General features: G+C 46.7%; 3 protein-coding genes, 1 long non-coding RNA gene and 1 other non-coding gene across 17 annotated transcripts in view; 2 read left to right on the plus strand and 3 right to left on the minus strand.

The window, feature by feature from the left end:
* The window catches only part of LOC102943236 (zinc finger protein 883), a 2438435-nt gene that overhangs the window by 1381199 nt on the left and 1033669 nt on the right, over positions 1-23567 (plus strand).
* Positions 1-23567, minus strand: part of LOC114020163 (zinc finger protein 501) — a 1907800-nt gene that overhangs the window by 1347200 nt on the left and 537033 nt on the right. The window lies entirely within an intron of this gene.
* Positions 1-23567, minus strand: part of LOC119564595 (zinc finger protein 883) — a 1467279-nt gene that overhangs the window by 498999 nt on the left and 944713 nt on the right. The gene's annotated exons all lie outside the window — the stretch shown is intronic.
* Positions 240-19511, plus strand: LOC122463962. The gene is made up of 3 exons (XR_006287763.1): positions 240-1124; positions 4655-4659; positions 18858-19511. It is a non-coding gene; the product is annotated as an uncharacterized LOC122463962 (long non-coding RNA).
* TRNAA-GGC lies at positions 9459-9530 on the minus strand. The gene has a single exon. It is a non-coding gene; the product is annotated as a tRNA-Ala (tRNA).

Raw genomic sequence — 23567 nt, forward strand, 5'->3', positions numbered from 1 at the left:
TAACCAATTCTAGCTCTCATCTGTATCTTTTTCCTTTTATGAATAAACCTTTAGATTTTAGATTTTAAAGGATTGGCAACAGCGTGATTTGTGGGTAAGATCTGATTTGTATATTGACCTGGGTCTGTGGCTTGGTCCTTTGGGATCGAGAGAACCTTTTTTCTTTTACTGGGGTATTGGTTTTCATAACCATTCATCCCCATAACAAGTGGCATTGGTGGAGACACTGGGAAACTGGAGTGTCTAAGGGAATTGCTTGTGTGACTTGTGGTTAGCCTGTGGGGTGAGACCAAAGTCCTCTCTGTCTGCCTGGTTTGGTGTGCCTTCGAAGTGGAGAATCCCAAACTGCCCTGCTTTGAGCAATCTGTCCTGAGTTGATACTCTCAGAAGTGTCCCACCAAAGACAGCATCGTTACAACGTATTAGTAAGAAAAAGGAGCATATTGGTCAACGGTGCGGGATCCATTCCTGCTGCCCGAAGAGGCAGAGCGCGCAGTACACCAACCATTGAAAGATGGCGCCAAATGTGGACGGAAGCACAGGGATTGGTGGGATGCGAAGCAAGGCATCACGGGGCATTGGGACAGGTCCTGGGATGCCCCGCGACTCCCTCCACCTTCCCACAACTCTTAGTGGCAGAAGAGGAAGAGATGCTCAGTGGGATAGCTGCTTAGAGTGCACTGCTCCAAATACCGCAGCAAGTGCCGCAAGTGTGAACACACTATTGTGCAGGCAGCTGACAGTGTGAACACACAACAGCGGTTTCCCTTCAGCGCTCTCTGAGCAGCGCTGTAACTCCTGGTGCTGTAACTCTGCCAGTGTAGACAGCCTCAGAGAGACTGACTGCCAGGATCCCAGGACTGATCCCCTCCGAATGAAGCACAACGTCGACAGGCTATGCAGCCTTCACTCGTCTCCTGTGCCTGTAAACGCTGCTAGCCCAACGGGCTGGACCATCTACGCCAGTACCTGGTTCCTCAACTGCAGCTACAGTTCCTGCTCCAGGGGAATCCAAAGGCCGAGAGGTGCCGAGATCCAACCCCTTATAACCTTAGAAACGTTTTGTTCCTTTTTCTATTTTTTTTTCTTTCTTTTTATGAAGTTGGAGACTTCTCAGCCTTTCTGTTAGATTGGGGGGTAACCGTGCGGCTCAGTGGGGGTGAGCGTGTGAACACCTCTGAAATCTACACAGGGAAGATGTTAGGAAGAATAGTTCCGCAAATCTTAATAGCCTTAAAATTCTGCTCCATGAAATGACTGAATGCATGCTCCTCACCTATGGAAGCATTGCAAGGAGTTGAGCTGTCAGATATATGTTGTTCAGTGAGAATTGTTTGAATGAACTTCTTTTACTAATGTCTCTAGAAGGTCTGTCTGTGTTTTGGGGTGAGAGGGCGATGAGAAGTATTAGCTACACAAGAGTGAAATCTAAGAAGAAAACTGTAATTAGCTTTGAGGCTGTAGGCTAAATGTAAGCAATAATTTGGTTTCGGTGTTGAAATATTCAGCTGGCTAGATCTGGGTTGCACTGCCTGGGTAGAAGTCTCTCGTTGGGGTTTTGACATCACTAGATATGCACCTGCCTCCTTGGGTTGCTCTTTTAGGATTTGTAAGGGTTGATTTTCTGCTGTATTAATCTGATGGTTTGGCTACATTGATGACTTGATTCCAGTGCAATATCCTTGTTAACTCATTGATTTACTGATTTGACCTGAACTTTATAGCTGAGTGGTGTTTATAGTCATTTAGCCTTAGTGATGTGTGCCCTTGGATTTATTTGTTCATGTTAATAAAACATGTATCTGGGATCTTGAGTCGTTTCTTTCAATAAGCAACAGGGGCTGGAACTTTTATTTGTATATTTCCCTTTAATTCGATCTCCATTTTCTGCATTTCGTTACTGTTCTAAGTTAAGGAACGTGCAGCAACAGAAACGGACACAAACCTTTTGCTGCCCCATTCTGTGCCCATCCAGCAGGAGTAAAGAACAAACACCTCCTGGAGCAGGGATTGTAACACTGGACTGTAAATACAGACGCCTGTTCCAAGGTTTGCTGTCTTTCTCCAATCATGGCCTGAGGGTGACACCTACAGCTGCTTGTAATCACGCCTGGCAGGAAGGAGACCCCTATGTGTATTCCCTTGGGAGGCAGGGGGATCTGAGAGACCCTGGAGATGGGGGATATTTACCCAGAGCTCAGGAGCAGTCTACTCAGGGGTGATGCAGTAGAAAAGAGCTGGGTGCTGCTTTCCCCTCTTATTTCTCCATATCGCCTTTCAGTCTCTCCGCTTTCCCTTTCTTCCCCCTCCCCCCACCCTCTGGCAGGGAGACTTGGTCACTTCCCTGCTCCCAGGGGCGCTCACTCTCCCATAGCTGGGTTGGCCCCTGCGAGTGCTAATAGGAGTGAGCACCTGGGTGCAGGTCACTCCCTGCAGCGGCTCTGGGACACACAGAGGCAGGAGGAGGAGCAGAGATGGGGCCAGTTCCCACCTAAGAAAGTCCCTGGCCCGGTGAGTGTGGCAGCTGCAGCCCGGGTTGGGCTTGAAGTGGGTTGGATTGAAAAACTTATGGATCTAAAGGCAGAGGAGGCCTGGGATTACTTCAAGTCAAAACTGCAGAAGCTATCGGAAGCCTGCATCCCAAGAAAGGGGAAAAAATTCATAGGCAGGAGTTGTAGACCAAGCTGGATGAGCAAGCATCTCAGAGAGGTGATTAAGAAAAAGCAGAAAGCCTATAGGGAGGGGAAGAAGGGAGGGATCAGCAAGGAAAGCTACCTTATTGAGGTCAGAACATGTAGGGATAAAGTGAGAAAGGCTGAAAGTCAAGTAGAATTGGACCTTGCAAAGGGAATTAAAACCAATAGTAAAAGATTCTATAGCCATATAAATAAGAAGAAAACAAAGAAAGAAGAAGTGGGACCCCTAAACACTGAGGATGGAGTGGAAGTTAAGGATAATCTAGGCATGGCCCAATATCTAAACAAATACTTTGCCTCAGTCTTTAATGAGGTTAATGAGGAGCTTAGGGATAATGGTAGGATGACAAATGGGAATGAGGATATGGGGGTAGATATTACCACATCTGAGGTAAAAGCCAAACTCAAACAGCTTAATTGGACTAAATCAGGGGGCCCAGATATTCTTCATCCAAGAATATTAAAGGAATTGGCACATGAAATTGCAAGCCCATTAGCAAGAATTTTTAATGAATGAATCTGTAAAGTCAGGGGTTGTACTGTATGACTGGAGAATTGCTAACATAGGTCCTATTTTTAAGAAAGGTAAAAAAAGTGATCCGGGTAACTACAGGCCTGTTAGTTTGACAGCTGTAGTATGCGAGGTCTTGGAAAAAAATTTGAAGGAGAAAGTAGTTAAGGACATTGAGGTCAATGGTAATTGGGACAAAATACAACATGGTTTAACAAAAGGTAGATCGTGCCAAACCAACCTGATCTCCTTTGAGAAGGTAACAGATTTTTTAGACAAAGGGAACGCTGTGGATATAATTTACCTCGATTTCAGTAAGGCGTTTGATACAGTTCCACATGGAGAATTATTAAATTGGAAAAGATGGGGATCAATATGAAAATTGAAGGGTGGATAAGGAACTGGTTAAAGGGGAGACTACAGCGGGGCACACTGAAAGGTGAACTGTCAGGCTGGAGAGAGGTTACTAGTGGAGTTCCTCAAGGATCGGTTTTGGGACCAAACTTATTTAATCTTTTTATTACTGACTTTGGCACAAAAAGGGGTAATGTGCTAATAAAGTTTGCGGATGATACAAAGCTGGGAGGTATTACCAATACAGAGAGGGACTGGGATATCGTACAGGAAGATCTGGATGACCTTGTAAACTGGAGTAATAGTATTAGGATGAAATTTAATAGTGAAAAGTGCAAGGTCATGCATTTAGGGATTAATAACTAGAATTTCTGTTATAAACTGGGGATGCATCACTTGGAAGTAACGGAGGAGGAGAAGGACCTTGGAGTATTGGTTGATCATAGGATGACTATGAGCCGTCAATGTGATATGGCCGTGAAAAAAAGCTAATGCGGTCTTGGGATGCATCAGGAGAGGTATTTCCAGTAGGGATAAGGAGGTTTTAGTACCGTTATACAAGGCACTGGTGAGACCTCACCTGGAATACTGTGTGCAGTTCTGGGCTCCCATGTTTAAGAAGGATGAATTCAAACTGGAACAGGTACAGAGAAGGGCTCCTAGGATGATCTGAGGAATGGAAAGCCTGTCTTATGAAAGGAGACTCAAAGAGCTTGGCTTGTTTAGCCTAGCCGAAAGAAGGCTGAGGGGAGATATGATTGCTATCTATAAATATATTAGAGGGATAAATACCATGGAGGGAGAAGAATTATTTAAGCTCAGTACCAATGTGGACACAAGAACAAATGGATATAAACTGGCCATCAGGAAGTTTAGACTTGAAATTAGGCAGAGGTTTCTAACCATAGAGGAGTGAAGTTCTGGAACAGCCTTCCAAGGGGAGCAGGGGTGGGCAAAAGACATATCTGGCTTCAAGACTAAGCTTGATAAGTTTATGGAGGAGATGATATAATGGGATAGCCTCATTTTGGCCATTAATTGATCTTTGACTATTAGCGGTAGATATAACCAATGGCCTGTGATGGGATGTTAGATGGGGTGGGATCTGAGTTACTACAGAGAATTCTTTCCTGGGTATCTGGCTGGTGAATCTTGCCCACATGCTCAGGGTTCAGTTGATCGCCATATTTGGGGTCGGGAAGGAATTTTCCTCCAGGGCAGATTGGCAGAGGCCCTGGGGCTTTTTCGCCTTCCTCTGTAGCATGGGGCACGGGTCACTTGCTGGAGGATTCTCTGCACCTTGAAGTCTTTAAACCATGATTTGAGGACTTCAATAGCTCAGACATAAGTTAGGGGTTTGTTCCAGGAGTGGGTGGGTGAGATTCTGTGGCCTGCATTGTGCAGGAGGTCGGACTAGATGATCATAATGGTCCCTTCTGCCCTTAAAGTCTATGATTCTATGAAGGAACCAAGAAGGGGCCAGAGCAGCAGGGAGCTAGCAGGAAGGAAGGAAGTATCATAAGGTACCGGGGCTGCTGGCTCCAGTGTGAGCTGGGAGGTCGGGCTGAGCTCCGGGCTGCTGCTGCGGCCCCAGAGGGGCTGGCCCAGGGACAGACTTTCACTGAAGCACTTTCTGTGCCCATCCGAGGTGGGGATTTTCCCCAGCTGGGCCAGTCCCAGGCTCTGCTGCCCCTGCCAGGAGCTGCAGGCACCAGGGGCCAGAGAGACCCCAGGGGCAGCATTGGGTGGGCAGGAGAGAGACTCCACACAAAGGCCCCTGAAGCCGAGGGTCTCGCAGCCCCTGGGGATCTGCTCCTGGGTGGGGCCGGGACAGTGATGGAGCCGCTGCCCTCACGCTGCCCCAGGTGTAGTGTGAGAAACTGCTGTCTGTAGGACTTTGCTACTTAGGGCGCACTGAGCATGCTCACATGAACTGAGCATGCTCAGTAACATCTGCTGAAGCCACTTCCCTTCACCCTGCCCTTACTTGGAATCAGATTCTGCAGACTGCTATTTACAGGCGTTCAAAGGGGACAAATCGGAGGAGGGGGTGGCCTGAGGAGGAGGCAGAAATTGACTAGTCAGGGGGATTAAGCAGCTGGAGGCAGGGTTAGGAGAGGGGCTGAGGAGCAAAATCGGGGATGGGGGGAAAGGAGCCGGCGTTCTACACCCAAGCAATGGCACATGGAAAAGCACTAAGGGTGGATTGAGAGGCAAAATAGCAGTTGCAAAAGGCAATCGCCAGTGGTGGATTGAATGAAAACAAAGTTCGGAGGCCAGGCCAGAAATTCAGTCAGGCTGGAAGTCGGATGATCCAGCAGAATAAACTTCTGCTCTGAAAATAAGAAGAAAAATTTAGAATTAAAAATTCCAAATGAGAAATCTCATTAAAAAACATAGCCAGAGCACTACTAGAAACAGCTGTCATTGCTAAAACTAGACTACTGCAGATTTTCAATGAGTACTTGTTGGTAAAATATAAATTAAATAGCGCAATGACATGCATCTGCAGAATAACAAAGCGAAATGATGACGTCTTGAGAGTAATTCAGGGAATCCAGGAATTCAGGGAATCCTAGCAGCAGATAAGACAAATCTGTGAACTGCTCTGAGACTTTATGCAGCCAGATACACTGATAAGGGATTCTTTTTGTTTCCGTAAAATATTTCACTGAATTAAGTCTCCAGAGCACCTCAGTAGGTTACATCAGACAGAGAGGAGCTGCAGTGACTCGGCCTTGGATTGCCTCTGCCTTTAAGAACCCAGCCCTGGGAAGCTCATGCTGAGAGGTGCTATCTGTGGGAGGGGAAATAAAAAAGCCCTTCTGCCCCCCCTACCCTATTTTTGGGAACACTGGTGTCTCAGTGCACTGAGGTAACTGTTACTCCTCTGTCCTTGCCTGTGCAAGGGTTTTGCCCCCTGTCACCATCTGGCAGCGCTTTCCCCCCGGGCTTAACTGTTGAGAATAGGCCACTTCCACCTTAATTGAATTAGTCTCATTAGCACTGATTCACCCCACACTTGGCAAGGCAACTCCCATATTTTCATGTGGTGTAATATTTATACTGCTTTCTGTGTTTTCCGCTCCATGCATCTGATGAAGTGGGTTTTAGCCCACAAAAGCTTATGCCCAAAACAAATGTGTTACTCTCTACGGTGCCACAAGGACTCCTTGTTGCTGTTGCCGGCACCCAGTGCCGAGAGGCAAAACAACAGCAGGGTTTGGTTCGCTACCCGGTGTGCTTCACCCAATAATCACAACGGGGTGGAGAAGCAGAAAAGTTTATTTGAAGCTTCAAAAAGGTACAGGGAGAATAGAATCTCCAATCCTGCATACGGAGCAGGAAGTTACACAGGCTTTTATACATCCTTTCTTCAGCATACTTATCCAATAGCAAGCTGCCCTAAGTATCCATATAGCCAGCCAATCCAGTTACCAGCTAGTTCCCTTGTTTTTTGTTATCATTTGTTAACCTATACATAAAGCTGCTTTATTCAGCATTGTTCTTCCATATCATATTTAGAAAAGCTGGACGTGCACAAGTCCATGGGGCCGGACGAGTTGCATCCGAGAGTGCTAAAGGAATTGGCGGATGTGATTGCAGAGCCATTGGCCATTATCTTTGAAAACTCGTGGTGAACAGGGGAAGTCCCGGATGACTGGAAAAAGGCTAATGTAGTGCCAATCTTTACAAAAGGGAAGAAGGAGGATCCTGGGAACTACAGGCCAGTCAGCCTCACCTCAGTCCCCGGAAAACTCATGGAGCAGGTCCTCAAGGAATCAATCCTGAAGCACTTACACGAGAGGAAAGTGATCAGGAACAGTCAGCATGGATTCACCAAGGGAAGGTCATGCCTGACTAATCTAATCGCCTTCTAGGATGAGATAACTGGCTCTGTGGATGAAGGGAAAGCAGTGAATGTATTGTTTCTTGACTTTAGCAAAGCTTTTGACACAGTCTCCCACAGTATTTTTGTCAGCAAGTTAAAGAAGTATGGGCTGGATGAATGCACTATAAGGTGGGTAGAAAGTTGGCTAGATTGTCGGGCTCAACGGGTAGTGATCAATGGCTCCATGTCTAGTTGGCAGCCGGTGTCAAGTGGAGTGCCCAGGGGTCGGTCCTGGGGCCGGTTTTGTTCAATATCTTCATAAATGATCTGGAGGATTGTGTGGATTGCACTCTCAGCAAATTTGCGGATGATACTAAACTGGGAGGAGTGGTAGATACGCTGGAGGGCAGGGATAGGATACAGAGGGACCTAGACAAATTGGAGGATTGGGCCAAAAGAAACCTGATGAGGTTCAATAAGGATAAGTGCAGGGTCCTGCACTTAGGACAGAAGAACCCAATGCACAGCTACAGACTAGGGACCGAATGGCTAGGCAGCAATTCTGCGGAAAAGGACCTAGGGGTGACAGTGGACGAGAAGCTGGATATGAGTCAGCAGTTTGCCCTTGTTGCCAAGAAGGCCAATGGCATTTTGGGATGTATAAGTAAGGGCATAGCGAGCAGATCGAGGGACGTGATCGTTCCCCTGTATTCGACATTGGTGAGGCCTCATCTGGAGTACTGTGTCCAGTTTTGGGCCCCACACTACAAGAAGGATGTGGATAAATTGGAGAGAGTCCAGCGAAGAGCAACAAAAATGATTTGGGGTCTGGAACACATGACTTATGAGGAGAGGCTGAGGGAACTGGGATTGTTTAGTCTGCAGAATAGAAGAATGAGGGGGGATTTGATAGCTGCTTTCAACTACCTGAAAGGGGGTTCCAGAGAGGATGGTTCTAGACTATTCTCAGTGGTAGAAGAGGACAGAACAAGGAGTAATGGTCTCAAGTTGCAGTGGGGGAGGTTTAGGTTGGATATTAGGAAAAACTTTTTCACTAGGAGGGTGGTGAAACACTGGAATGCGTTAGCTAGGGAGGTGGTGGAATCTCTTTCCTTAGATATTTTTAAGGTCAGGCTTGACAAAGCCCTGGCTGGGATGATTTAGTTGGGGATTGGTCCTGCTTTGAGCAGGGGGTTGGACTAGATGACCTCCTGAGGTCCCTTCCAACCCTGATATTCTATGATTCTATCTGACCTGTTTGGCCTTGTTTAGTTTCAGGCAGTCTGACTCTGCAACATATTGTTGCAGATCCTCAGCATAACTGCTGCGAGTGCCTCCAGGCGGGGGAGCCAAGGACACTTGGGCCTAGTGCGAGGGGGCTTCATCGACACTCGTGGTCTTCCATCCCCTCGAGTTACCTAGTGGCCATGCCCCAGTATCCCCAACATTATCTTTGCTGATACAGACGAACTCGGCTGCCCCTCTGAAACCAGAGTCCCTGCTGCTGATCATGAATGAGAAGCACAGTCCCTTTAAACACCTGGTATTTGAATGCATCTGAAAGTCACAAGGAACAGCGATCTGTGTTAAAGGAAGGTTGCCATTTATTAGAGCCCCAATTGATATTGTGCGCACAAAGAGAGGTTTGAATGTGTAACAGGTAGTTAGGTAAATCTTGGTTATTTTATTTTTGTAAGAGGTTCCTGTCCACCTCCAGTAGAGTTTTCAGTCCCAATGGCAACTTACTTAGCAAATGTAACACAAACTAGTCCATTCCTCCCAAGGGGATGGGGTTCTCGTTCTTCTGCACATTGTAGCCCACGGAGACGAAGGACCTGCAAATGTGCCTTCATATTATACCTTTGTTTAATGGATGAAAACATGAACTAGACACTTAGAGGATTGGAACTGATTTCAGCTGAGGAACCTGTTTGCTAGGTTTTTATGCGTTTGCACAGGAAAACATTGAGTGTTTCCATTCATTTCAAGCATCCCCATTAGGTGAAAATCCTGAACAAAATGGCAATGGATATTCAAATATTTTTGTTAAAGGAAGAAGGTTTTAAAGGGGCACTTGGATTTGAACCAAGGACTATTTGATCGCCAATCAAACACTCTACCACTGAGCTACACGCCCATACCATTTGCATAGGGGAGTCAGTGGTCTTAAGGATCTTGAAGGACAGGCCCTACCTCAGCGAGCTCCTTTTCCATTCCCAGACCACAGTGGTTTTCAAAATGGGGTTCGATTAAACTTTATCTATGCAGGTAAACACCACAGCTTGCCCACCCACCAACAGAGCTTCTCCCACTGACATAGCTACCGCCTCTCGGGGAGGTGGATTAACTACATGGATAGGACAGCTCTCTCCCATCCCCTTAGAGCATCTTCATTATTTATGAATAAGTAGGAAATCACCTACTGAATGGACAGCCACCAATTTATCAAATATTGCTGTGTCTGCATTCAATATGGGTAAGTGGGCAGTGAACAAGACTGTTTTGAATAAGATGTACCTCAGTTAGGATGCAGTGTCACTGACCCCAGATTGTGACTGGTCCTAATGGGGAATTTGTTTTACAAATTTGGCACATTGCCGATTCACTACTGTTTGGTTATACTCTAAGGGGAATCCCAATTAGCTGTTTATTACTAATAAGGTTTGTCAACTTTCCTCACCTTTGTTTTTTAAAGTTCTCTCATGAGCTGTTATGGTTGTTGCTGTATAACTCTGCTAAGCAGTACAAATAATTTCTTTAAGAAATTGTTTTATTCCTTGCCTTCATATTGTTTCCTGAAATTAGTTTATTAATTTTCACTTGTGTTCGTTAAACAGTTTAGCCGTGCCACGCACATTTTAAAAGGTTTCTTCAGTAGCCAAGCCCTTAATACCATGAATTATAGTTGCAAAGACAGTTTCTGCTGCACAGTGGTCAAAATAGTGAATGTTTTGTTTTACGTATATATGTATATATGTATATATTACTGTGCTCCAAATAGATACTCCAGATTCAGATAATCTTGAAATGAAACCCATAATTCCATTTCAATTTTGGAGTCTCCTAGTTTAAGAGACACCAGAGTGTGGAATAGTCGTTTGCCCAGTCATTAGTCTTATGCATGTTCCTGATAAGAAAGGTACAGTTGCCTTTACATAGTAATAATTTGCTTGGTAACTTACTTTGTTCTGTCTTTTATTACTTGCAACCACTTAAATCCTACTTTTTGTATTTAATAAAATCACGTTTTACTTATTAATTAACCCAGAGCAAGCAATTAATACCTGGGGGAGGAAACAGCTGTGCATATCTCTCTAATCAGTGTTATAGAGGGGGGAACAATTTATGAGTTTACTCTGTCTAAGCTTTATACAGAGTAAAAGGGATTTATTTGCGGTTTGAACCCCATTGGGAACTGGGTATCTGGGTGTTGGAGACAGGAACACTTCTTAAGCTGGTTTCAGCTAAGCCTGCAGCTTTTGGGGGAGGTGGTTCAGACCTGGGCCTGTGTTTGTAGCAGGCTAGCGTGTCTGGCTCAACAAGGCAGGGCACTGAAGTCCCAAGGTGGCAGGGAAAACAGGCCCAGAGGTAGTCCCGTCACATCAGGTTGCCGTCCCAAGGGGGGCTCTGTGACCCAAGTGTTAGGATATAGATATTCAGGCCTGTCTGCAAAGGCCTGTACTCTAAGAATTTAGGTGTATTCTTATCACTTGGCTAGTTAGAGGTATAAAAGAAAGAATCAAAATCACTGTCTGCCGGTGTAAGGGCCTTCTCTTACTGTGACAGTCTGAGGCCCTGTTCTTAGGCTAAGGCCTTTGGCTAAGCAACAGAGGCAGCCATAAACTGGGAAGTGAACAGTCACCTCCTCACATTCCAACCTAGTCACATTGAAATAAGGTGCTATTGGGCTGATAGGAATACAATCCTGTCCTGATAATGCCTATCTCCTCCAGAGAAAGGGAAGTGCCTAGAAAATGAAAAAGGAAACTTAGTTTGATAGCATCCTGTCTGGCAAGAACTCACTTATCAATAGCTGGGATGTGAAATCCTCATTTCTGTATTGTTTTGTCATTATAGTTCCCACTTTGCTATTGTTTGTCTGTATCATCTCTGTCTGGTTCTGTGATTGTTCCTGTCTGCTGTATAATTAATTTTGCTGGATGTAAACTAATTAAGGTGGTGGGATATAATTGGTTAAATAATCATGTTACAATATGTTAGGATTGGTTAGTTAAATTTCAGGAAAATGATTGGTTAAGGTATAGCTAAGCAGAACTCAAGTTTTACTATATAATCTGTAGTCAATGAGGAAGTGAGTGGGTGTGGGTGGGAGGGGATGGGTGTGTGGGTGGGGGGATGGGAACAGGGAATGGGGGTGGGGAAATTGGAATCATATTTAGCTAAAGGGGGAAATGGGAACAGGGACACAGGTGTAAGGCTCTGTGGTGTCAGAGCCGGGAAGGGGAACACTAAGGAAGGAAACTGGAATCATGCTTGCTGGAAGTTCACCCCAATAAACATTGAATTGTTTGCACCTTTGGACTTCGGGTATTGTTGTTCTCTGTTCAGGTGAGAAGGACCAGGGAAGTAAGTGGGTGAAGGAATAAGCCCCCTAACACCAAGCTGTCACAGAGACCCACTGCTCCCATCCCTCAAATGGGTGTGCAGAAACGTGCCAGCAGCACTAAGGTAGCTCCCTGCCCACGCTGCCTCCCTCCCATCTTGCCGCGCTGCTCCCAGAAGTGGCCGGCATGTCCCGGCACCCCCTGGGGCGGGGGGGGGGGGGGCGTCTCCACGCACTGCCTCTGCTCTGAGCACCAACTCCGCAGCTCCCATTTGCTGAGAACTGTGGCCAATGGGAGCTGTGGGGGCAGCGCCTGCAGGCATCAGCCCAGAGACCCCCTGGCCCTGCGCATCTAGGAGCCGCTGCCGGAGGGGCGTGTGTGTCAGTTGCTTTGGGATCCGCATTGCCCGAGATAAGTGCCACCCCCCTGATGCCTCCCGCACCCCAACACCCTGTCCCAGCACAGAGCCTGCACCCCACACCCAAATTTCATCCCAGAGCCCATATACCTCAGCCCCTCTGACCTCCTAACCCCCGCCCCGGGATAGACCCTGCACCCACCGTCCAAACTCCCTCCAAGAGCCTGACCCCCGCAACCGCTCCTGCACTCCAACCCCTTGCCCCAGTCAAGGTACCTCACTTTATGTTCATTTACTTCTCATTTCTTATGAGGAGGAGGAAGAAAAATAATGAAAAACAGGGGGAGGCTTTTTTTGCCTCTGTCTTCACTAACAAGGTCAGCTCCCAGACTGCTGCGCTGGGCATCACAGCATGGGGAGTAGATGGCCAGCCCTCTGTGGAGAAAGAGGTGGTTAGGGACTATTTAGAAAAGCTGGACGTGCACAAGTCCTTGGGGCCGGACGAGTTGTATCCGAGAGTACTAAAGGAATTGGCGGCTGTGATTGCAGAGCCATTGGCCATTATCTTTGAAAACTCGTGGCGAACGGGGGAAGTCCCAGATGACTGGAAAAAGGCTAATGTAGTGCCAATCTTTAAAAAAGGGAAGAAGGAGGATCCTGGGAACTACAGGCCAGTCAGACTCACCTCAGTCCCCGGAAAAATCATGGAGCAGGTCCTCAAAGAATCAATCCTGAAGCACTTACATGAGAGGAAAGTGATTAGGAACAGTCAGCATGGATTCACCAAGGGAAGGTCATGCCTGACTAATCTAATCGCCTTCTATGATGAGATTACTGGTTCTGTGGATGAAGGGAAAGCAGTGGATGTATTGTTTCTTGACTTTAGCAAAGCTTTTGACATGGTCTCCTACAGTATTCTTGTCAGCAAGTTAAAGAAGTATGGGCTGGATGAATGCACTATAAGGTGGGTAGAAAGTTGGCTAGATTGTTGGGCTCAACGGGTAGTGATTAATGGCTCCATGTCTAGTTGGCAGCTGGTATCAAGTGGAGTGCCCCAGGGGTCGGTCCTGGGGCCGGTTTTGTTCAATATCTTCATAAATGATCTGGAGGATGGTGTGGATTGCACTCTCAGCAAATTTGCGGATGATACTTTAAACTAGGAGGAGTGGTAGATACGTTGGAGGGCAGGGACAGGATACAGAGGGCCCTAGACAAATTGAAGGATTGGGCCAAAAGAAATCTGATGAGGTTCAATAAGGATAAGTGCAGGGTCCTGCACTTAGGACGGAAGAACCCAATGCACAGCTACAGACTAGGGACCGAATGGCTAGGCAGCAGTTCTGCGGAAAAGGACCTAGGGGTGACAGTGGACGAGAAGCTGGATATGAGTCAACAGTGTGCCCTTGTTGCCAAGAAGGCCAATGGCATTTTGGGATGTATAAGTCCGGGCATAGCGAGCAGATCGAGGGACGTGATCGTTCCCCTCTATTCGACATTGGTGAGGCCTCATCTGGAGTACTGTGTCCAGTTTTGGGCCCCACACTACAAGAAGGATGTGGAGAAATTGGAGAGAGTCCAGCGAAGGGCAACAAAAATGATTAGGGATCTGGAACACATGACTTATGAGGAGAGGCTGAGGGAACTGGGATTGTTTCGTCTGCAGAAGAGAAGAATGAGGGGGGATTTGATAGCTGCTTTCAACTACCTGAGAGGTGGTTCCAGAGAGGATGGTTCTAGACTATTCTCAGTGGTAGAAGAGGACAGGACAAGGAGCAATGGTCTCAAGTTGCAGTGGGGGAGGTTTAGGTTGGATATTAGGAAAAACTTTTTCACTAGAAGGGTGGTGAAACACTGGAATGCGTTACCTAGGGAGGTGGTAGAATCTCCTTCCTTCGATATTTTTAAGGTCAGGCTTGACAAAGCCCTGGCTGGGATGATTTAATTGGGGATTGGTCCTGCTTTGAGCAGGGGGTTGGACTAGATGACCTCCTGAGGTCCCTTCCAACCCTGATATTCTATGATTCTATGATTCCTGTGGATAGCAACAAATATTCATGGCTTTCAGCTTCAAATTGCTGCCTCAAGGCATCCTTGATCCTTATGGCCCCGCGCTGCACCCCTCTAATAGCCCTGGTCTCTGGCTGTTCAAATTCAGCCTCCAGGCGCTAAAGCTCAGTGGTCCAGTCCTGAGAGAAGCTTTCACGCTTCCCTTCACAAATATTATGGAGCATACAGGATGTGGCTATAAGCATCGGAATATTGTCATCGGCCAAGTCCAGCCTTCCTTATAGGCAGTGCCAGCAGGCCTTTAAACGGCCAAAAGCACACTCAACAGTCATTCTGCACTTGCTCAGCCTCTTTTTGAACTGTTCCTTGCTGCTGTCAAGGTGCCCCGTGTATGGCTTCATGAGCCACGGCATTAAGGGGTAGGCAGGGTCTCCCAGGATCAAAATGGGCAGTTTAACTTCCCCTACGGTGATCTTTTGGTCCAGGAAGAAAGTCCCTGCTTGCAGCTTCCTGAACAGGCCAGTGTTCCAAAAGATGCATGCGTCATGCCCCTTAGCGGGTCAGCCTGTGTTAATGTCCGTGAAATGCCCACGGTGATCCACAAGTGCCTGGAGAACCAGAGAAATACCCATTGTGATTAATGTATTTGGTGGCTAGGTTGTCTGGTCCCAGAATTGAAATATGTGTGCCATCTATCGCCCCTTCGCAGTTAGGGAAGCCCATTTGTACAAAGCCATCCACAATGTCACTCATGTTGTCCAGAGTCACAGTCTTTCGGAGCAGGATGCAATTAAAGGCCCTGCACACTTTTGTCAACACGTGTCCAATGGTCGACTTTCCCACTCTGAACTGGTTGGTGACCGATTGGTAGCAGTCTGGAGTAGCCAGCTTCCACAGTGCAATTGCCAAGCGCTTCTCCAACTACGGCAGCTCTCATTCTCGTGTCCTTGTGCTGCAGGGCTGGGGCGAGCTTATCGCACAGTCCCAGGAATGTGGCTTTCCTCCTCCTAAAGCTCTGCAGCTATTGCTCCTCATCCCAGATATACATGACGATGTGATCCCACCATTCAGTGCTTGTTTCCCAAGCCTAAAAGTGGCCTTCCACTGTGGTCAGCACTTCCGAGAATGCCACAAGCAATCTCGTGTTGTAGCTACTGTTAGGGGGCTTATTCCTTCACCCGCTTACTTCCCGGGTCCTTCTCACAAGAACAGAGAGCAACAATACCCGAAGTCCAAAGGTGCAAACAATTCGATGTTTATTGGGGTGAACTTCCAGCAAGCATGATTCCAGTTTCCTTCCTTAGTGTCCCCCTTCCCAGCTCTGACACCACAGAGCCTTACACCTGTGTCCCTGTTCCCATTCCTGCCCTTAGCCAAACATGATTCCAATTTCCCCACCCCCATGCCCTGTTCCCCCACCCACCCACCTACCTACCCACTTACTTCCTGATTGACTGCAGACTATACAGTAAAACTTGAGTTCTGCTTAGCTATACCTTAACCAATCATTTTCCTGAAATTTAACTAACCAATCCTAACATATTGTAACATGATTATGTAACCAATTATATCCCACCACCTTAATTAGTTTACACCCAGCAAAATTAATTATACAGCCGACAGAAACAATCACAGAACCAGACAGAGATTATACAGACAAACAATAGGGAAATGGGGGACTAAAATGATAGAACAACACAGAAATGAGGATTTCCCATCCCAGCTATTTTGGGTCCCACACTACAAGAAGGATGTGGAAAAATTGGAAAGAGTCCAGTGGAGGGCAACAAAAATGATTAGGGGACTGGAACACATGACTTATGAGGAGAGGCTGAGGGAACTGGGGATGTTTAGTCTGCGGAAGAGAAGAATGAGGGGGGATTTGATAGCTGCTTTTAACTACCTGGAAGGTGGATCCAAAGAGGATGGATCTAGACTGTTCTCAGTGGTAGCAGATGACAGAACAAGGAGTAATGGTCTCAAGTTGCAGTGGGGGAGATTTAGGTTGGATATTAGGAAAAACTTTTTCACTCGGAGGGTGGTGAAACACTGGAATGCGTTACCTAGGGAGGTGGTGGAATCTCCTTCCTTAGAAGTTTTTAAGGTCAGGCTTGACAAAGCCCTGGCTGGGATGATTTAATTAGGGATCAGTCCTGCTTTGAGCAGGGGGTTGGACTAGATGACCTCCTGAGGTTCCTTCCAACCCTGATATTCTATGATTCTATGATAAGTGAGTTCTTGCCAGACAGGATGCTATCAAATCAAGTTTCCTTTTACATCTTCTAGGCACTTCCCTTTCTCTGGAGGCGATAGGCATTATCAGAACAGGATTGTATTCCTAACAGCCCAATAGCACCTTCTTTCAATGTGACTAGTTTGGAATGTGAGGAGGTGACTGGTCGCTTCCCAGCTTATGGCTGCCTCTGTTGCTTAGCCGTAAGAACAGGGCCTCAGACTGTCACAGTAAGAGAAGAACCTTACACCGGCAGACCGTGATTTTGATTCTTTCTTTTATACCTCTATAACTAGCCAAGTGATAAGAAAACACCTAAATTCTTAGAGTCTAGGCCTTTGCAGACAGGCCTGAATATCTATATCCTAACAGCTACTATGCATGGTGAGATCAATGTCGAACTCCTCTTGCTTTTGTAGTTTAAGGAATAACTCCACTGCCACTCCTGACGTTACTGACATAAACTGTGACCGTACAGATCATTGCAACCATTATATGTTTCCACCAACTCTTGTACAAAGGAGGTCCAGTAAGGTGTCTATGGAAAGGTTATGATTATGATTATGCTATCTGTATATCTGTATCATTTTTGTAGTTGAAGGTATGAATATTGGCTATGTACTTGTATCTCAATGTGGTTTAATTCTAAGTAGCCTCAGTGAAGCATTTGGTCAGCTTCTTGAGAAAGGACTATTCTCAGTAAGTGCCCAATCAAGAAATATTTAACTGACAATGAACTTTGGGAGATGCCCATCCACATCTGAGCTTTCCAGGGAACGTTCAAACTAACATGTAAACAATGGCGTTGGCCTCTAAAGAACTGAGTCATGCAAGGATATGTGACTTGCCCATGTGACTCCAAACTCCATCTTGCTACTGTAATTTACCCAGGAAGAACAAAGGGGTGTCCTTCCACATGGCAGGGGATATAAAAGGCCCTGAAAACCCCTCCATTTTGTCTTCAATCCTGCTTCTTACTTCTGGAGGAACCTTGCTGCAAACTGAAGCTTTGAACCAAGGACTGAAAGACCCATCCCAGCTGGGGATGTTCTCCAGAGACTTGATTTGAACCTGCCGTTTATTCCATCACAGCTGCAAGCCTGAACAAAGAACTTTGCCGTTACTGTATGTAATTGATTCCATTTAACCAATTCTAGCTCTCATCTGTATCTTTTTCCTTTTATGAATAAACCTTTAGATTTTAGATTTTAAAGGATTGGCAACAGCGTGATTTGTGGGTAAGATCTGATTTGTATATTGACCTGGGTCTGTGGCTTGGTCCTTTGGGATCGAGAGAACCTTTTTTCTTTTACTGGGGTATTGGTTTTCATAACCATTCATCCCCATAACGAGTGGCATTGGTGGAGATACTGGGAAACTGGAGTGTCTAAGGGAATTGCTTGTGTGACTTGTGGTTAGCCCGTGGGGTGAGACCAAAGTCCTCTCTGTCTGCCTGGTTTGGTGTGCCTTCGAAGTGGAGAATCCCAAACTGCCCTGCTTTGAGCAATCTGTCCTGAGTTGATACTCTCAGAAGTGTCCCACCAAAGACAGCATCGTTACAACGTATTAGTAAGAAAAAGGAGCATATTGGTCAACGGTGCGGGATCCATTCCTGCTGCCCGAAGAGGCAGAGTGCGCAGTACACCAACCATTGAAAGATGGCGCCAAATGTGGACGGAAGCACAGGGATTGCTGGGATGCGAAGCAAGGCATCACGGGGCATTGGGACAGGTCCCGGGATGCCCCGCGACTCCCTCCACCTTCCCACAACTCTTAGTGGCAGAAGAGGAAGAGATGCTCAGTGGGATAGCTGCCTAGAGTGCACCGCTCCGAATACCGCTGCAAGTCCCGCAAGTGTGAACACACTATTGTGCAGGCAGCTGACAGTGTGAACACACAACAGCGGTTTCCCTTCAGCGCTCTCTGAGCAGCACTGTAACTCCTGGTGCTGTAACTCTGCCAGTGTAGACAGCCTCAGAGAGACCGACTGCCAGGATCCCAGGACTGATCCCCTCTGGGGAATGAAGCACAACATCGACAGGCTATGCAGCCTTCACTCGTCTCCTGTACCTGTAAACCCTGCTAGCCCAACGGGCTGGACCATCTACGCCAGTACCTGGTTCCTCAACTGCAGCTACAGTTCCTGCTCCAGGGGAATCCAAAGGCCGAGAGGTGCCGAGATCCAACCCCTTATAACCTTAGAAACGTTTTGTTCCTTTTTCTATTTTTTTTTCTTTCTTTTTATGAAGTTGGAGACTTCTCAGCCTTTCTGTTAGATTGGGGTGTAACCGTGCGGCTCAGTGGGGGTGAGCGTGTGAACACCTCTGAAATCTACACAGGGAAGATGTTAGGAAGAATAGTTCCCCAAATCTTAATAGCCTTAAAATTCTGCTCCATGAAATGACTGAATGCGTGCGCCTCACCTATGGAAGCATTGCAAGGAGTTGAGCTGTCAGATATATGTTGTTCAGTGAGAATTGTTTGAATGAACTTCTTTTACTAATGTCTCTAGAAGGTCTGTCTGTGTTTTGGGGTGAGAGGGCGATGAGAAGTATTAGCTACACAAGAGTGAAATCTAAGAAGAAAACTGTAATTAGCTTTGAGGCTGTAGGCTAAATGTAAGCAATAATTTGGTTTCGGTGTTGAAATATTCAGCTGGCTAGATCTGGGTTGCACTGCCTGGGTAGAAGTCTCTCGTTGGGGTTTTGACATCACTAAATATGCACCTGCCTCCTTGGGTTGCTCTTTTAGGATTTGTAAGGGTTGATTTTCTGCTGTATTAATCTGATGGTTTGGCTACATTGATGACTTGATACCAGTGCAATATCCTTGTTAACTCATTGATTTACTGATTTGACCTGAACTTTATAGCTGAGTGGTGTTTATAGTCATTTAGCCTTAGTGATGTGTGCCCTTGGATTTATTTGTTCATGTTAATAAAACATGTATCTGGGATCTTGAGTCGTTTCTTTCAATAAGCAACAGGGGCTGGAACTTTTATTTGTATATTTCCCTTTAATTCGATCTCCATTTTCTGCATTTCGTTACTGTTCTAAGTTAAGGAACGTGCAGCAACAGAAACGGACACAAACCTTTTGCTGCCCCATTCTGTGCCCATCCAGCAGGAGTAAAGAACAAACACCTCCTGGAGCAGGGATTGTAACACTGGACTGTAAATACAGACGCCTGTTCCCAAGGTTTGCTGTCTTTCTCCAATCATGGCCTGAGGGTGACACCTACAGCTGCTTGTAATCACGCCTGGCAGGAAGGAGACCCCTATGTGTATTCCCTTGGGAGGCAGGGGGATCTGAGAGACCCTGGAGATGGGGGATATTTACCCAGAGCTCAGGAGCAGTCTACTCAGGGGTGATGCAGTAGAAAAGAGCTGGGTGCTGCTTTCCCCTCTTATTTCTCCATATCGCCTTTCAGTCTCTCCGCTTTCCCTTTCTTCCCCCTCCCCCCACCCTCTGGCAGGGAGACTTGGTCACTTCCCTGCTCCCAGGGGCGCTCACTCTCCCATAGCTGGGTTGGCCCCTGCGAGTGCTAATAGGAGTGAGCACCTGGGTGCAGGTCACTCCCTGCAGCGGCTCTGGGACACACAGAGGCAGGAGGAGGAGCAGAGATGGGGCCAGTTCCCACCTAAGAAAGTCCCTGGCCCGGTGAGTGTGGCAGCTGCAGCCCGGGTTGGGCTTGAAGTGGGTTGGATTGAAAAACTTATGGATCTAAAGGCAGAGGAGGCCTGGGATTACTTCAAGTCAAAACTGCAGAAGCTATCGGAAGCCTGCATCCCAAGAAAGGGGAAAAAATTCATAGGCAGGAGTTGTAGACCAAGCTGGATGAGCAAGCATCTCAGAGAGGTGATTAAGAAAAAGCAGAAAGCCTATAGGGAGGGGAAGAAGGGAGGGATCAGCAAGGAAAGCTACCTTATTGAGGTCAGAACATGTAGGGATAAAGTGAGAAAGGCTGAAAGTCAAGTAGAATTGGACCTTGCAAAGGGAATTAAAACCAATAGTAAAAGATTCTATAGCCATATAAATAAGAAGAAAACAAAGAAAGAAGAAGTGGGACCCCTAAACACTGAGGATGGAGTGGAAGTTAAGGATAATCTAGGCATGGCCCAATATCTAAACAAATACTTTGCCTCAGTCTTTAATGAGGTTAATGAGGAGCTTAGGGATAATGGTAGGATGACAAATGGGAATGAGGATATGGGGGTAGATATTACCACATCTGAGGTAAAAGCCAAACTCAAACAGCTTAATTGGACTAAATCAGGGGGCCCAGATATTCTTCATCCAAGAATATTAAAGGAATTGGCACATGAAATTGCAAGCCCATTAGCAAGAATTTTTAATGAATGAATCTGTAAACTCAGGGGTTGTACCGTATGACTGGAGAATTGCTAACATAGGTCCTATTTTTAAGAAAGGTAAAAAAAGTGATCCAGGTAACTACAGGCCTGTTAGTTTGACATCTGTAGTATGCAAGGTCTTGGAAAAAATTTGAAGGAGAAAGTAGTTAAGGACATTGAAGTCAATGGTAATTGGGACAAAATACAACATGGTTTAACAAAAGGTAGATCGTGCCAAACCAACCTGATCTTCTTTGAGAAGGTAACAGATTTTTTAGACAAAGGGAACGCTGTGGATATAATTTACCTCGATTTCAGTAAGGCGTTTGATACGGTTCCACATGGAGAATTATTAAATTGGAAAAGATGGGGATCAATATGAAAATTGAAGGGTGGATAAGGAACTGGTTAAAGGGGAGACTACAGCGGGGCACACTGAAAGGTGAACTGTCAGGCTGGAGAGAGGTTACTAGTGGAGTTCTTCAAGGATCGGTTTTGGGACCAAACTTATTTAATCTTTTTATTACTGACCTTGGCACAAAAAGGGGTAATGTGCTAATAAAGTTTGCGGATGATAGAAAGCTGGGAGGTATTACCAATACAGAGAGGGACCGGGATATCATACAGGAAGATCTGGATGACTTTGTAAACTGGAGTAATAGTAATAGGATGAAATTTAATAGTGAAAAATGCAAGGTCATGCATTTAGGGATTAATAACTAGAATTTCTGTTATAAACTGGGGATGCATCACTTGGAAGTAACGGAGGAGGAGAAGGACCTTGGAGTATTGGTTGACCACAGGATGACTATGAGCTGCCATTATGATATGGCCATGCAAAAAGCTAATGCGGTCTTGGGATGCATGAGGCGAGGTATTTCCAGAAGAGATAAGGAGGTTTTAGTACCGTTATACAAAGCACTGGTGAGACCTCACCTGGAATACTGTGTGCCGTTCTGGTCTCCCATGTTTAAGAAGGATGAATTCAAACTGGAACAGGTACAGAGAAGGGCTCCTAGGATGATCTGAGGAATGGAAAACCTGTCTTATGAAAGGAGACTCAAAGAGCTTGGCTTGTTTAGCCTAGCCGAAAGAAGGCTGAGGGGAGATATGATTGCTATCTATAAATATATTAGAGGGATAAATACCATGGAGGGAGAAGAATTATTTAAGCTCAGTACCAATGTGGACACAAGAACAAATGGATATAAACTGGCCATCAGGAAGTTTAGACTTGAAATTAGGCAAAGGTTTCTAATCATCAGAGGAGTGAAGTTCTGGAACAGCCTTCCAAGGGGAGCAGGGGGGGGCAAAAGACATATCTGGCTTCAAGACTAAGCTTGATAAGTTTATGGAGGAGATGATATGATGGGATAGCCTCATTTTGGCCATTAATTAATCTTCGACTATTAGCGGTAGATATAACCAATGGCCTGTGATGGGATGTTAGATGGGGTGGGATCTGAGTTACTACAGAGAATTCTTTCCTGGGTATCTGGCTGGTGAGTCTTGCCCGCATGCTCAGGGTTTAGTTGATCGCCATATTTGGGGTCAGGAAGGAATTTTCCTCCAGGGCAGATTGGCAGAGGCCCTGGGGGGTTTTCGCCGCCTTCTGCAGCGTGGGACAGGGGTCACTTGCTGGAGGATTCTCTGCACCTTTAAGTCTTTAAACCATGATTTGAGGACTTCAATAGCTCAGACATAAGTTAGGGGGTTGTTCCAGGAGTGGGTGGGTGAGATTCTGTGGCCTGAGTTGTGCCGGAGGTCAGACTAGATGATCATAACGGTCCCTTCTGCCCTTAAAGTCTATGATTCTATGAAGGAACCAAGAAGGGGCCAGAGCAGCAGGGAGCTAGTAGGAAGGAAGGAAGTATCATAAGGTACCGGGGCTGCTGCCTCCAGTGTGAGCTGGGAGGCCGGGCTGAGCTCCGGGCTGCTGCTGCGGCCCCAGAGGGGCTGGCCCAGGGACAGACTTTCACTGAAGCACTTTCTGTGCCCATCCGAGGTGGGGACTTTCCCCAGCTGGGCCAGTCCCAGGCTCTGCTGCCCCTGCCAGGAGCTGCAGGCACCAGGGGCCAGAGAGACCCCAGGGGCAGCGTTGGGTGGGCAGGAGAGAGACTCCACACAAAGGCCCCTGAAGCCGAGGGTCTCGCAGCCCCTGGGGATCTGCTCCTGGGTGGGGCCGGGACAGTGATGGAGTCGCTGCCCTCATGCTGCCCCAGGTGTAGTGTGAGAAACTGCTGTCTGTAGGACTTTGCTACTTAGGGCGCACTGAGCATGCTCAGTAACATCTGCTGAAGCCACTTCCCTTCACCCTGCCCTTACTTGGAATCGGATTCTGCAGACTGCTATTTACAGGCGTTCAAAGGGGACAAATCGGAGGAGGGGGTGGCCTGAGGAGGAGGCAGAAATTGACTAGTCAGGGGGATTAAGCAGCTGGAGGCAGGGTTAGGAGAGGGGCTGAGGAGCAAAATCGGGGATGGGGGGAAAGGAGCCGGCGTTCTACACCCAAGCAATGGCACATGGAAAAGCACTAAGGGTGGATTGAGAGGCAAAATAGCAGTTGCAAAAGGCAATCGCCAGTGGTGGATTGAATGAAAACAAAGTTCGGAGGCCAGGCCAGAAATTCAGTCAGGCTGGAAGTCGGATGATCCAGCAGA

The sequence above is a fragment of the Chelonia mydas genome, chromosome 28 (assembly GCF_015237465.2).
Source record: "Chelonia mydas isolate rCheMyd1 chromosome 28, rCheMyd1.pri.v2, whole genome shotgun sequence".
Taxonomy (NCBI): domain Eukaryota; kingdom Metazoa; phylum Chordata; order Testudines; family Cheloniidae; genus Chelonia; species Chelonia mydas.